We start from the raw sequence: 14,649 nt of genomic DNA on the forward strand, positions 1-14,649 counted from the left end.
CTTTATGCTACCCTATGCTGTTCGCATGCCCACCCAACTGAGATTGCAGTAAAGGTTTCTATCCACCATTTGCTGTAAACCAAGAAGTATAAGGTTATGCCAAAAATGTGCTTTCCAGTTAGGCCGCGGTAGAAGTTAATTCCACTGGAGGCAATGCCATTACATGTCAGCTCTATCCTATCTCCATATGGGATTCAGAATATCATCTAAAAACAGTACAATGCGCTACAGCATAATACCAGAATTGTGCATTCCAGTGGTACCCTAATTTCTCTATTCCAAGATCAGCAAAAGCAAAACTGATACAACATACTGCTTTATCAATGTACCAATCTCAGAAATACAAAAGATTCTCAGAGGAGACAGCAGCTTTCACCTTCATAAGCCGTGTTAAAAAATTAAGCTGAATGCTTCAAAGTTATTGCAGTAATGAGATGAAGCTGCTTCAGTCAGTCAGAATATACTAAGTAGCTGGTATTTTGATTTGTAGCTACAGTTTTATTTGCCAGATAGACAATTCCTTACACTCTTTTTCCAGATACTGCTCTGCTTCACTTGCGCTATTAGCCAATCAGAATGCAAGTACCCCACGATAAAATAAGGAAAGAGTTTTCAAAAATGCCTACATGGCATGGGCCTCCAAGTCTTCTTTGAACATTTGACTGCTTACTTCTCATTAAGAATAAAAAAGTCTCCGGTTTCTGGTATGCCAGAAACCAGGGACATTTTTCTTATTTTTTCTGCTTGTTAATATTTTAAGTTAGCAATAAATAAACATGTCACTAAAAATGTAGGGTGGGTTTTTTCTCTCATTTTAGGCTAAGTAACCTTAGCCAGAGAAAAGATATTGCCCCATGTTTTTAGAGAGACTAGTGATTTTGCCTGCTTTAACATGGACATGGAATTTGAGATCCTTAAAAGGAGCCTGATGCCAAGTACAGAGAATTACTGTTTCTGAAAACTGGTACTCTTCAGCATGCCCCAGATTTACCAGTCATGTTAAAACAAACTTGACCTTGGGTCTCTGAATACTTTCAGAATGAGCATTGCAGGTTGCAATGTCTATGTTTATTAATCGTAGCTATGTTTATTAGCCCTATAAAGGATAAGCATTTTCAGATTGTCTTTTAAATAATAATAATTTGGGGTGAGGCTTTAGCTAAATTGTCCAGCTGAAATCAAGGTTATGATCCTTTCATGGTTGAGGTTAATATTGTAAACAACAGTTTTGCCCCTTGTTGAAGAACTTCTTCAGTAATTCACTGGAGTGAAATGACCTCAGTCCCTGGAAATGAAGATCCTCTAAAGATTTTGGCAAGAAACGATATAAAACAGTAATCGGAAGTCAGTGCCACAAAATGGGATAACATTATCTTCAATCTTATTTAATTTTGGAGAAATAAAGATTGCTTCCTTCCTAAAAATTCAGATCAAATGGAGAAAGTAATTCTGAAATTTACACCTCTGACATTAAACTGAAAAGCAGCACTGCAGACACCTGCTTCAGAATTGTCATTTTTTCTATGGTGCCACTTTCCATCACCTATTTTTAATAGTTTACACAACAAGATCAAGGGTGTCCCAGCTGTTACTGCCACTGTTGCTAGGCAACCTTTAAATCAGAGTTCAAGAAGACAAAGAATCATGCTTGAAAAATTTCTCAAGTGTCTGCTTTCCCCCTTCTTCTTCTATCTACACTATTTTTCAGATGCCATGTTTTTTGTTCTTTTTTTTTCCCTTTTCAAATTCTGTGTGTGAATCAACAGTAGTCTCTTCATCCTGCAAAAGAATAAGCTAGTTTAAAGTCCACTTTCTAGCTACGATAGCCCCTACTTTATGCCGGAGAGGGAACTGTGACATTAAATAAAAGGCTTATAACTTTTAAATTTTTTCAATTATATCCAAATATTTTTAGGACTCATAATCTGCTGCTGCTGCTGCTGCTGTTGTGTAATATCTGTGCACGAATGCATTGTGGAATGACATACTGATCAGTGGCCAGAGATTCAGAGCTTGTGGGGAATTGCAATGCTCCCCTGTGCCTTCTCGAATCTTAATGCTGTCACCTGCAAAAGGCTCAGAGGTCACAAACCCACAACAAGAAGAGGGAAAAGTTAGAATGGATGAATGTGAAGAAGTTTGGGGCTGGACTGCTGTTCTAGAATGTCAATACTTTTAGAAATCTTTTTGCCCAGCCATTAGTATCCCTCCCCCTGCACCGATAATTATACAACAAGCACTAACAAGTCTTTTTAGCTAGCTCCATGAGCAGAAATAAAGCTGTGCTGTGGAATACATGCAGTGAGGAACCCGTTAAAGTTAAGAAACCCTGCACTCCATTTAAAATCCTTGCTTGGCCCAATAGCCTGTCCTTTATCTGACCATCCACACTTCCATGTCTCCAGGAAATTTTTTCTGTTGCCCGCTGAGATCCTCCCATTCCTGCCCTTTCTTTCCATCTTAAAACCTCTGTCCCATGTTATACCTACCTGAACCCACTCCTTGCTTTGTACCTCTCACTGCAAGCCATCAGGATAGTGTTTCTTTTTTCTCATCCCTTTCTGTTGCAAATTTATTCTACAAGTATTTTTTTAACTTGCAAAGTCCTGTCTGAATATATTCTCTTTCAAATTCAGCAGATGGAAACTGCTTCTTGCCACTTATCATCATCTGTTCATTCTCCCAAAGACACTATTATTCCCCCAAATAATTCCCTTTCCTCATTTTAAACCATCACGCTAATCCATAGTTTGCCAGTCAGGTGAACAATTCACTCACCTCAGACTGAGCATTTCACATAGCTCTTTTAATTTATTTAGAAATATTCTGTGTGCTCAACTTTCAGCTTGACAAGCATATTCATGCAAATTCAATGTCCATAAAAGGTGCTAGGTTGTTGGCCTTAGAGACCAAATTTTGGGCAGCTTTGCTGCCTTCTCTGCCACACAGCTGCCTCATTAGCTACCCTGAACTTGAGAAGCTGCCTAGAAGATATAAGTAATAGCTGGTGCTCTGTGTCCCTTCAGCCCTCGGCCTTACTGTTTGACCCCTTTATATGGACTTCTCAGCAAGTGTGTCGGTTGTGATGGCACTTCTTTATTTATTTATTTGTTTGCTCGCTTGCTTATTGTCAGGAAACATTTATCCCCTGGAAATAGGACCAACATCACAAGATTCATTTGACGGAGGTTACTGAATTGCTGGATGACGCAGCCTTTAGACTTACATCCACTTGGTCTGACTCTGAAGCTGCCGCATAGAAATAAATTACTGTATATTTGAAACACTTGAACATTATTTTAATCTCATTTCTGCTGGTGTAAATTAGGAGTAACACCACTAAAACTACAGAATGACCAGTGATGCAAAACTTCTGTAAGTAGAAGAGGCAACATTTAGAGTTTTTATCCAGAAAGTAACTCCATTGTCAGTGTTTGATGTGCTCTCTCTGTCATTTCTACAATTCCGAGTAAATGAATAGATCATGCCTCAGATTTATTTAATTTAATCTTCCATACCATGGAAAAACAGCCTCTTAAAACTTCTAGGTAGAAACTTAGATATGGTAGTATTTCTGTCCCCACTAATACACTGACAATATTTAATGTTTTCATCTGGATTCTAAGCATCGCTCTAGATTTTGCCACCCAAAAATTCTGAGAAATGTACTTCCTTTAATAAATGCTTAAATAACTGCTGCTACAATAATATTTCCTATATTTGTGTTAGCTTATTTCTATGCCCAAAACTGTCAATATGAAATCTGCTGGCTAGACCTGTTTGGAAACTGTGAAAACATTTTGCTTTTTTCCCAAAAATAAAATGGGGGCTGCAGCTCCTTATTCCTCCTAGCGTTGTTCCACAAGGTGTTTTTAGCTCTTTTGTAGTTACACATACTTTCGAGAATATCTGCATTTAGCAGCAGAATCTCGTCTACAGTCATTAAGCGAACAAGCTAATTCAAAAACAATGACACAGCTTAGGCCTGTGACTGGGGCCCTGACTTTTGCCTTAAAGGCTGAAGGCAGAATCTCAGCTGTCGGGCTGCACACCAGCTTAGATATGCAGCTCTGATGACTGAGGAACGACACTAAAAAATGTGACTAAGACACACTTGGTGCAAGCAAGAACAGCTGCGTCAGCTTACCCTTTGGAGGTGTGGGAAGTCCTACAGCAGGCGGGCGGGTGTTACCAAATGGCCAAAACTCCGGCGAAAGCAGCCGCTGCCCATGCCAGAACAGGAAATCCACGCAACAGCAGCAGAGCACCATGGATGTGCTATTGCTTTTGCACAACTCTGAGAGCTGCTAACATGGGTGTCCCAATACTCCGCTGTATTGAAGTAGCTCCTCAGGGTTCACATTATTGATTAGGGCCTCATTGGGCTAAGCACTGTTCAAAATGAAAACAAAAACAGGGTCTGTGCCCTGAAGAGCTGTGTAGGCTCTTCTAGCACATAGTCACAGGAACAGTTAACCCTCAAACTAAAAACAAGTCACAGGGAATACTGTGGCATATACATGTGTTTTGCTTTCCCATTTCTAACCTCGTGTAAATTAGGATCCGAATCGTGTAATGGGAGATTAAATTTATAGTTCAGCATTGGATAAATAAATGAATTGAGGGTGATTTAATAGAATACTATCATTTTACATGCTCAAAGCAGTTCAGCATAGCTATCACTCCTGGCGTTTCAATTTGTCACTGTGTAAGATTAAATCAATATTAACAGCACTATGATAATACAAATAATAATAACTTAAAATTCATATTTTCCTACCAGAATTCAAACTCATTGTAATTTGATTTCAAGATTTGGATTGCAGAGGTTCCTCCTGCAATCTATTGCTCATACTTTGTGACGAACACAATTCTTTTCACCTCATACCCTTTTTGTGGTAATGTCAACAAAAAGAGAATGAGTGTATTGGAATGCAGGTGTATCTCAAAGACACTGTAAAGATCAGGACAATGAATCTGAGGATTTTATTCCTCTGATGGGTCAAATACTTATTAATATTAATGTGTGTGCAATTTCACTGATGGGATTCAACTTTTTTCATTTAGCAAGCCTTCCGTTATCAAACCATCACAGAGTAATTTATAAGCGTTTGTTCAACTCTTCCTTCATGAATCACAAATCATCACCTTAAAGAACTCTGTATCAAACTGAACTGTTTTTTACAGCTAAGCAGGGTTTAAATATCATTTGGAGAATCTAAGAATTGTGAGAAGTAGTCCTGAAGCAAATAAAGGATAGCTAGCACAAATAAACAAAGAAATGTTAAAACAATAAACAAAAGAGAAAGAATTACTTGCTCGTTTCAGAGATGTCATATTGCATTCTGTATTCTGATTGTGGAAAATTAGCCATTGACTACAGGAACAATTGATTTTCCTTCACAGCTGTTTTCTAATTACATCTGAGCACTGAAAATTCTAGTGCTGCCACTCAGCTGTACAAGGAGTCTCATCAATTGGTTTTCTTATTACAGCAAGTGCCCTGTTGTCCTGCTACAGATACATGTACCAAAGGTCTGTGGTGTTTTCACTGTAAACCTTGTTTTTTAGATATGGTGAAGGAGACAGACATTTTACATTGCAATGGGCTGGAATGAAATGCACAAACTGTCAGCACAGATTAAGTCGTAGGACTTTTTCTTTTCTTCACTGCTTGGCTTAGTATTTCTAAATTGCAGCTGTGGTATATTCAATGTGTAAGTTCTCACAGCTCCAGCTGCATATGCATATATATATGTATCCGTATGTGTGTGTGCATGTGTGTATATATAAAATATATATAAGTATATTTAGGAAGAGAGTGAGACACATACACACATGCACATGTTTATACATATACAACATAAAGTTAAGGGGTCACAAATCACATTAAGAATGACTGACAGAATCTGAACACTCAGTGTCCTGAATACATTTTAAGGAAAACATTCAAAAATTTGACAGGGAGATTTCCAGAGGTGAAGTTCAGTAAAGGAAAGTTATTATGGAATTCTTCAGATCTTGTATGCAGTAAAAAAAAAATAAAAAAGAGGATGGGGTGAGGGTTGTTTGGTTCTTTTCTGTATTGCAGTTTAATTTATAAAACTCCCTTTAATTCTGGAGATTTGGCAACCCTTTTGTTTTCAGAGATCTTTCAGCCTTTTAGTTAGGTACAGAATAACCCCATAGCTCTACAATCTGTACACACGAAACTCTGTGACCAAACCAAAGATTTTATTTATGTTTTCATCTATTTCTATTTCCCTTAAATTAAAATCAAAATTAGTGGAAGAAAGATATATTTATTCTGTCTGTAGAAATAGAAAAACTCAGATCTCAATTTATAACAAATTAGAATTAAAGTCTTAAAAAAAGCTTCCAGGGAATTCCCGGAAGTTCAGGCTGTATTGATTGGATTCCCCACAGTCCAGATAACTGTGTACTTAGGGTTAGGGTGAGGGCTGAGAGAGGGAGTTAGACAGCCCATGGTGCAGCTGGAGTGGGGCTGGAATGGGACTGCCAAAGAAAAGTGTTGGGAGTCTTACAAATGAGCCTTACCCTATATAACTTATTTTTATAAAGTTAAGGGTATATTTTGTGTCAGCTAATGAAAAATTCTATTCCTTGTGCCTAAAAAGGCAAGTGCCTTTTTTTATGAGGTATTGGTTATATGTACAATGCTTTTAAATATTTTTTGACATGTCACAGAGAAAAGGCTAAGTAGAGATGTGCTTATTTTCCTCTACTTATATTAAGAAATAAGACTGTTATCACAAATGCTATGTTGTGCTAACTGCTGGCATTTTTTTAATAACAGGTGATTAATTTTGCTGGTAATATTGCAGAAGCTTCCTCTTTATCTTGGTTCTATGTGAGGTTAAAACTGAATCTGTGGTGGTATGTTCAACCTCCTACAAGATACTGGATTAAATAGCTTTCTATGTACAAATTATCAATAACTGTATATTTCATTTGTCTATTTTTCCTTTTCTTCTAGACACAAGCATACATCCAAATACAGCTGTTACTGCATCACATGAAGTAACCTTCCATTCTAGCACTCATTCCTATGGTATAGCAGCTAGCATTTGTAATTTCCTGTAGGCTTCTGTCATCTGTTCAGTACATCTAGAAATGCCATTGCAAGATTCAGATAAATTTTGATCTCAGGGAGGGTTTTCTTGTTGTCATGAACTGTAAGGTTCATATCAAAGTACACAGCTCAGTCAAGGCAAATATTTGCTGATGTTAGCCCTTACTGGATTTGACTTGAGGAAATGGTATCTAGTTCCATGAAAGAGGCTTTTCTTGAAAATACACTTAGTATTTTATTTCTATCCCCATTCACTACCTCCAACAGAATCTGTTCTTTCTCTCTCCCTCTCTTTCTTTTGAGTCTCAAGTAGATGAGAGGTATCAAAAGCTCACACATATACTCTTCTTTTGTTATCAGAATCGACTGTGTAGAAGAGTAGGGGTGTAGAGGCTATAATGCCTCTCGTAGTCTGCCGAACCACCAGCTATCTATTTTGGATTTGATGGCTCCAGTCTTCCAAAATAGAAGATTTCTTCTGGGGGTGACTGGAGCAAACCAAAGGCATTGAAAAAAGTGTGTAAAGAAAGGCTTGAGTATGGATGCAAATTGCACTGAATGATACTGCAAAACCCAATCAGAACACAAATAAGAATCTGAATTTACAATTGCAGATTAATGCAGCAGCAGAACTTTGAACCAGAACTTTGAAATCAATTTCTAAATTGGCACCTGGGTTAAAGTAATGTCTGAAAATGACTTCAGGAAATAGATTGAATATAATGAATTTCACTGACTAATGAGCGGAAAAATGACAAACCTAGTCAAATCAAAATAGCTATTTGATATAGTCCACAAGACAATATATACAAATCTGAAATTGTATCTTTGTTCTGTGTCACAATTTTTTCTACTGCAATCCTTTTCACTTCAGGCTTATTCTATGCTCTGTAATAAGTCAGTTCCCTTAATATAATTTAAATATTTCAAGCATCTTACTATGATTATTTTTAAAGCAATTGCTGAAATAGAAACGAGTGTCTCCCAGTACTGTGAATGCCTATCAGACTCTTATAAACAGGATGATCACTTAATTAGCATGTTTGTTTCCACTAGGGTATACCAATTAAGAGATATAACCACACTGCTGTACATTCCTATTAATGCTTTTCTACATTTAAAGTAAGATCACATATTTCAGCAGGTGTAGTTTTTAATGCTAATGTAAGATTTTCCAAAGGATATTGAGTTATTTTGCCATCTGTTTCTTCACTATATGCCCGTATTCTTCAATTACTAGAAACTAGACATCAGGGGGTTTTTTTAAGCTGCCAGAATATTAACTTTATTTCACAGTTTTCACAAACGCATTCAAGCTAAAATTTTGATAAAAATACAGCTGACATGACTAATGAGGTCTCAGTAATGCTACTTCCACAGATGTGTCATCCCAAGTCATTTTGCTTTTGTGTGCATACTGTGCTTAGTAGTTATGGTATCAACATTTTTTCCAAGAATTCCTACGTTGGGTCCCTTTTTTCCCTTTGCTCTGGACATAAATCTTGGAGTGTCTTCTTCCTCCTCTACTTTTTAATATTGGAAAATATGTTTACTTTTGTTCGTTATGGCCTTGGTTAAAAAAAAAAAGAAAGTCAATGCAAAGATTACATTTATTTTTGCTGAATTTTGAATCAGGAGTAGAGGCACTTATAATATTCTTATACTGCTTTCATTAATACTATAACATATTTTTTCATATTCTTATACCTAAATGGAAAATTAATTTTATACTGTGTCAGTCTTGGTTCTTCTCTAAAAGGACAACAAAATTCAAAAAATGAAGGCTCACTAAAGTGTTGTAATACATAATGTGTTCACCAAAGAGTTCATTACTGATGGGCAATTGTTATGAACTTTGCATGCACAAAATCAAATGAATTTTATTTGGAAATTGATCTTAAATATGTGTACACATTTTCTGAGTGCCGATTTTTAAAGAATCTTCTTGCTTTTCAATTAGACTTCTACCAATTCATCTGTTATATACTTAATTAATTTAGAATTATCTAGCCTACATAAGTTACTATTAAAAACTCAGTATTGCAGGTCTCAAGTACAATTTCTACACTATCTAGATGTCTTATGTATCTCCCAAGTCAGTACCAGTCTTAAAAAGCATTTCCTTAAAAATCACAGTATTTGTATTTTATAGTCCTTTTATTTCTTAGCAATTGTGATATGCTCAAATGATGCTTTTTAAGCCATTCTCTTCTACCATGACAGTTAGCATCTTCCCTCTTCTCTTATATTTTCATGAAAAGTAAGATGGTGATTCAAAAATTGTGGTAATTTTCACAAAGTCACATGATTCCATGAGCTGATGCTTCAATAGAAAATGTGAAATTGAGAGTTGTGCAATAGAACTGAAAGCCTATGAATAGCTGCAGTGCTTAGAAAAATAAATTGCATAGTACCATAATCTGTACACAATAGAGCTTAATGAGTTTCAAATATAATTCTGCGAGGGTGTGCAACATCAGCACAAGAAAGAACTCAAGTGAGTAGGTTTCTCTTTTACACCATAACTTTAGAATGAAAGAGATTATAAATTTGGATTATACTCCAGCATTCCTTTTCCCAGTAACCTTTCCTATATTCTGCTCTTTTTATGAAGCACATAAATGTAGTGCTGCCTATATAGTCAAATTTGTCTAAATCTTGTCATTATAAAACTGTTTTTTCAGTAACTCATTATTTTGCCAAAATGCAAGCATTCATTTTAGACCATGCTTGAAGTCTTCCATGAAAGTTGGCTTATATTGATTTTTTTTTCTTGCAAAAATAGTTCCACAGTTCCTCAGAACAAAGTAGAGTGAAAAAAGAGAACAAATTATTGTTGCAAGAGTTTTCACTGAAACATTCTAGCACAGGTTTGGAAGCAAGGGCTTACTATTTGTTGGTGGGAATACTTGCATCAGAACAAACCTTCTGAGGTCCATGTCATTCATATGACTTCTCCCCAAGCAGGGAGGGCTTTATCCTCTGAAATCTCCACTTGTGTGGATCATTAGAGCCTAGACAGAAATAGGCAGATATATTCTATGAGGTTTCTGTTTGCATCAGAAGCTTGGTCCCAGTACTGCAGGACCTGGGCAGGACTTTTCCTACAGGTGTATCTTCCTCAGACAATCAACATCTGTCTATCTCCCCAAGAACATCTGGGACTCTGCAGGAATTTGTGTGTATCAAAAATGTTTCGCCTTTTACATACTTAATCTAAACAGGCTTGTGATTTCCTGATGATGGTGTTTTGGGTTGAAATTCATTTCCAGATTAAGACACTTAAGTGTAGGTATCTATTGGTAAGCATCCACATGTAGAAAAGGTGACTGACTTTCAGTTAATGGAGTTAATGGATATAGAGGGCTCAGCTCAGTTGCTTAAACGTAGACAGCTAGTGCCAGTAGCAACACTCTAGGATATCCCAACAAGCATCCAACTCCTACACCAGAGAAGGATGAAACTCTTTAAAATCCTGTGTCATCTCTGCCATCCCTGTGTGAATGGGTGCCTATATAGGCACCTTAGGCATTTTAACTGGCAATTGAATGGTGCCTCTGGTCTTCACATGTGACAGAGCATGAAGAGTGACTCAGTTCATCCTACAGCAGACGTCAAGTGGCAGTCAGTTTGAGCTCAGACTTCACCCCATTCTTGGTTTCTCCTTCTTCAGGATAAATTATAATGCAAATAATTCATACTTTAAACAGTAGACCAAGAGTCCTTTATAATTATGGTCCATTCAGTTGTGGTACATATGTCAAACATAGGCCAAACAATGTAGGATTATAGACATTAAACAGGAAAGAGTCAGCCTACATTTTCTAGGAGGAAGGGATTCAATAGTATGCAAAGGAAAAAATAAATCTACTTGCAAATCATTATAAGCTTATAAGTGAACATGTTTTGTTCTGTAAAAATCTGGGGAGTGATTTTTGAAAGTAATTCATAATGAAAATGAGTCAGGATCTGTTTTTTGTGCCTTTAAAATGCTGATCATTTCACAGTACATCCTATTCTAAAACTTTCAGAAATCATACATGTGACAGGCATAAAAAAAAAAAAAAAAAGCAGAGAAGGCACATTGAACCACAGAATTGCCATCAGCCCAGTGTTTAGAGAATTTCATTAACAGGTAGGAAAACACAGCCACCTTCTCTTCATGAATCAGATGAGGATCTGAGCTCTGCAGCTTTAATTTCTCACAAGTCTGATTCCTCTCATGACACAGTGATTGGTGTTTTGGGATAAATGAACTGGGCAGAAATCACATACAGAACATGAGGGAACTTTTCCATGTGAAGACTGAAATGGGAAGATTTTGGTAAGAAGACTCAGTGTGGACAAATTCTGTCAGAAAATTCTCCAATCATGTTTACTCAGCACTGGTCTAACTGCTTGCATAGAAAACACTGGTTCCTTTACTGTTGTCAGGAGGTTCTGAGGAGTCAGTTTTTACAGGTATGTTAGGACCAGAAAACATAAAATAACATTGATTTCCAGAATATAATCCTAGAAGTCTATATGGTTCTATATAATTCTATAATTTTTCCAGAAAATAACTGTGTTTTTACTGGTAAACACTTGAATGAGGATTATCTGTCTAATTCAACAGAAGAATCTTATGTTAGGGAATGGAATGACGTTGTTTTGAATGGTTGCTTCTAGTGGCTGTTCTTCTGCATGAAGACACGGTCATTATTTTCAATATGGACCTGGATTAAATATTCACATGATATGAATAGAACTTAACTATGTAATTGACACTTCTAAGAATGGAGAAAAGCCTATCACAGTGAGTCTCCAACCTTGACCATATTCTCTAAGCAGTGCAATAATAAATAATAGTTTTTCCTGAGGATGGTTAGAATCATTGATCTAAAATAGAAACAATGCTGAAACAATCCTGGAAGTCTAGGCTTTGAAATATGAAAATGTCTGTTTAATTACAAAGACTGTTCAGAAGATATTTGGTATCACCTTGTTTTGACTTTTGCATTTGGGTATCTTTGATTTAGAGTTAGTGTTAGGATAAGATTTGGATTAAAAGAAAAAAAAATCTAAGGGGGTAGCTGGAGTAGAGCTGGAAAGGGACTGCCAAAAGAAAGTAGGATGTAGAGAACTTTGCAGTGAGAAATTTTTTGGCTGGGAACCTTGTCTAAGTCTCAGCCTATATTTAGGATTAGGGTTAATAGTCAGGATAAGGTTAGGGTTAGGCTTAGAGCTGATAGAGAGACAAAGTCAGAAACTGCAGCTGCAGCAGGGCTGGAAAAGGAGAATGTCCTCCAGTATCTTTAAAACAATTCAGGGTGTCATAGAAATAATGTTTCTTCCTACTTTTTAAACCTAATTTAATAGAAAGTTGACATTTATCCCCTCTTGTTATCCCCAAAATGTCCTTCAAGGATTTATCTTCTTGCTGAATTCAGTTCAGAATTCTTACACTGATGTTTTATAATATGTTTGAAACTGCTTGTTCATTTTAAAAGTTTATCTTCATTAACTCTGAATTTTATATCTCAGTTGCAGCAATTTACATTAAAAATAGTTTAATTTGTCTTTATAGGTAACTTTGTTTTCTGCTATTTTAATACAGATGGAAAAATATGAATATCCACCCAGATGGAACATTTCAACATTTCAAGCAAACGATGAGAAAGGAGAAAAGGAAGAAAAATGGAACTGGCCCAATAAAGAGGTTATTCATAGTAAGAAGAGTCCTATTTAGATTCTATCTATACCTATCTGTTCCTGCACCAGCTGTTCAATATTTTGCCTCGTTTGTCATTTGAATTTGGTTGGTTTCAGCTTCTGTGCACTGGCTCAGCGTATAACAAAACCCAGTGCCTTTACCCACTAAATTAAGGAACCTTTTGATCCCTGGTATTTGCTTCCTATGAAAATACAGCTGTACCGTAATCAATTCACATCTCTGTCTTGTTCTTATAAGCACTTAAGTCTCCTTTTGGAAAGCATTAAAAAATCCGTCAAACATTCAAATAGTTCTTGTGGCAGTTCACTAAATCCTGTGAAAAAGGTTGAATTTTGTATCATTATTTAAAAAGTGAAGGCATAAGAATTGTGAATGGCATTTCAATATTAAACCTCTCTAAATCTTATAACAGAGATAAATTCAATGACTTGCTTCTGCTTTTCCTGTTAGTCCTTTTGCCACAGCATCTTACTGACAAGAGACACTAAGTTTGTCCACTATGGCTCTTATATCCTCCTTGATTTTCATTACACAGTCCTGTCCTCTGTATAAATTTCCTATATTGCTTGCTGTAAGACATTTGACTTATTTGATTCTATTGAATCTAGTTGGACTTAAGTGGGCCCAGCTTACTCAGAAACCCAATATCAGCCTGACTTTCCTGTCCTCATCTTTATTAGGCATTCCTCCAATCTTTAAATCACCCTGAATGAGTCCATCTCTGTGGAACTCCACTGGAAACATGTATCCCATGCTCATTTTCAGTTGACACATACACCTTGAGATCCATCTGTTGGCTAGTTCTTAACTCAGTCCCCGATGAGCCACTGGCACTCTGACATCTCCTTGCATCAAATGATAATGACACAAGCGCAAAGGCTCAGCCACTCCCAGCTTTGCATAAAATGTAAACGTTTGGATATCCTTCCAAATGTTAGTATGTTTGGGGAGGAAAAACACTGGAAAACAATAGAGGATGGCATTGGCTAGACTAGCTGTACTTATGGGTTCTATATTATTTTAGAAAACTAACTAAGTTAACCCCTTTTTGACAACTAGCTGCCAACTGAGAAACAAAGGAAAAATAACTAACATGGTCTAAGGCAAATGTGAAAGGTTGATCTGAGATGAGCTTTCTCAAGATGGAAACATAGGCTTAGTTTTGAGATATACTGTAGGTATGCTGTTGACTAATTGTTTTATATTTTTTTTAATAATAAAGAAATCTTACTTACATAGGTTTGTGCAGATATATTTAGAATCGAATATATAACCTTGATGGCTGTTTAGGAAAAAGTAATTGAGCTGTAACATTTAGATCATTTTCTGTACTGAACTAATGGATCAGTAGATAAAGCTTCAATTACAGTCACAGAATTGTAATTTTAATTGGAAAATTGCATAGGCAGTGTTCACTATGACCAAAAAGAATTAGACTAATGAAAGCAATGACTAAGTCATTTTTGAAATTATGCATATGTATTAATTAAAACAAGAAAGCATCTTTCCATCATTATATCTGCTAAACATGCCTTTCAGGGATTGTATTAGAAAGAGTACCTTTAGATGGCTTTGGGAAATATAAGAAGGAAGCTAACAGGCCCATACTATGGGTTGCATTATTATTTATCATTTCACATGGGAATTCTAGTAGTACCCACTAGTGAGCACCATTGCATGAGTTAGATGCTTTGCAAGCTTAGAAGAGCAGAGCTTTCATAATACTTCATTGCAAAAATGATTATTATTTGGATATTGTAGGAGAAAAAAATGGTTTAGACATTCCAGAAATGCCTAAGGATTTTGGAAACAAAGTCCCATTAAAATTGATGCCCCTAGGCAG

At 36.3% G+C, this 14,649-nt stretch overlaps 1 long non-coding RNA gene across 1 annotated transcript in view; it reads left to right on the forward strand.

Annotated features, from left to right (window-relative positions):
- The window catches only part of LOC135328031 (uncharacterized), a 36,718-nt gene extending 23,923 nt beyond the window's left edge, over positions 1 to 12,795 (forward strand). Inside the window, exon 3 of the long non-coding RNA XR_010388757.1 lies at positions 12,690 to 12,795. This is a non-coding gene — a long non-coding RNA (uncharacterized LOC135328031). The remainder of the gene's footprint in view (positions 1 to 12,689) is intronic.
- Positions 12,796 to 14,649: the final 1,854 nt, after the last annotated feature.

The sequence above is a fragment of the Dromaius novaehollandiae genome, chromosome 3 (assembly GCF_036370855.1).
Source record: "Dromaius novaehollandiae isolate bDroNov1 chromosome 3, bDroNov1.hap1, whole genome shotgun sequence".
NCBI lineage: Eukaryota > Metazoa > Chordata > Aves > Casuariiformes > Dromaiidae > Dromaius > Dromaius novaehollandiae.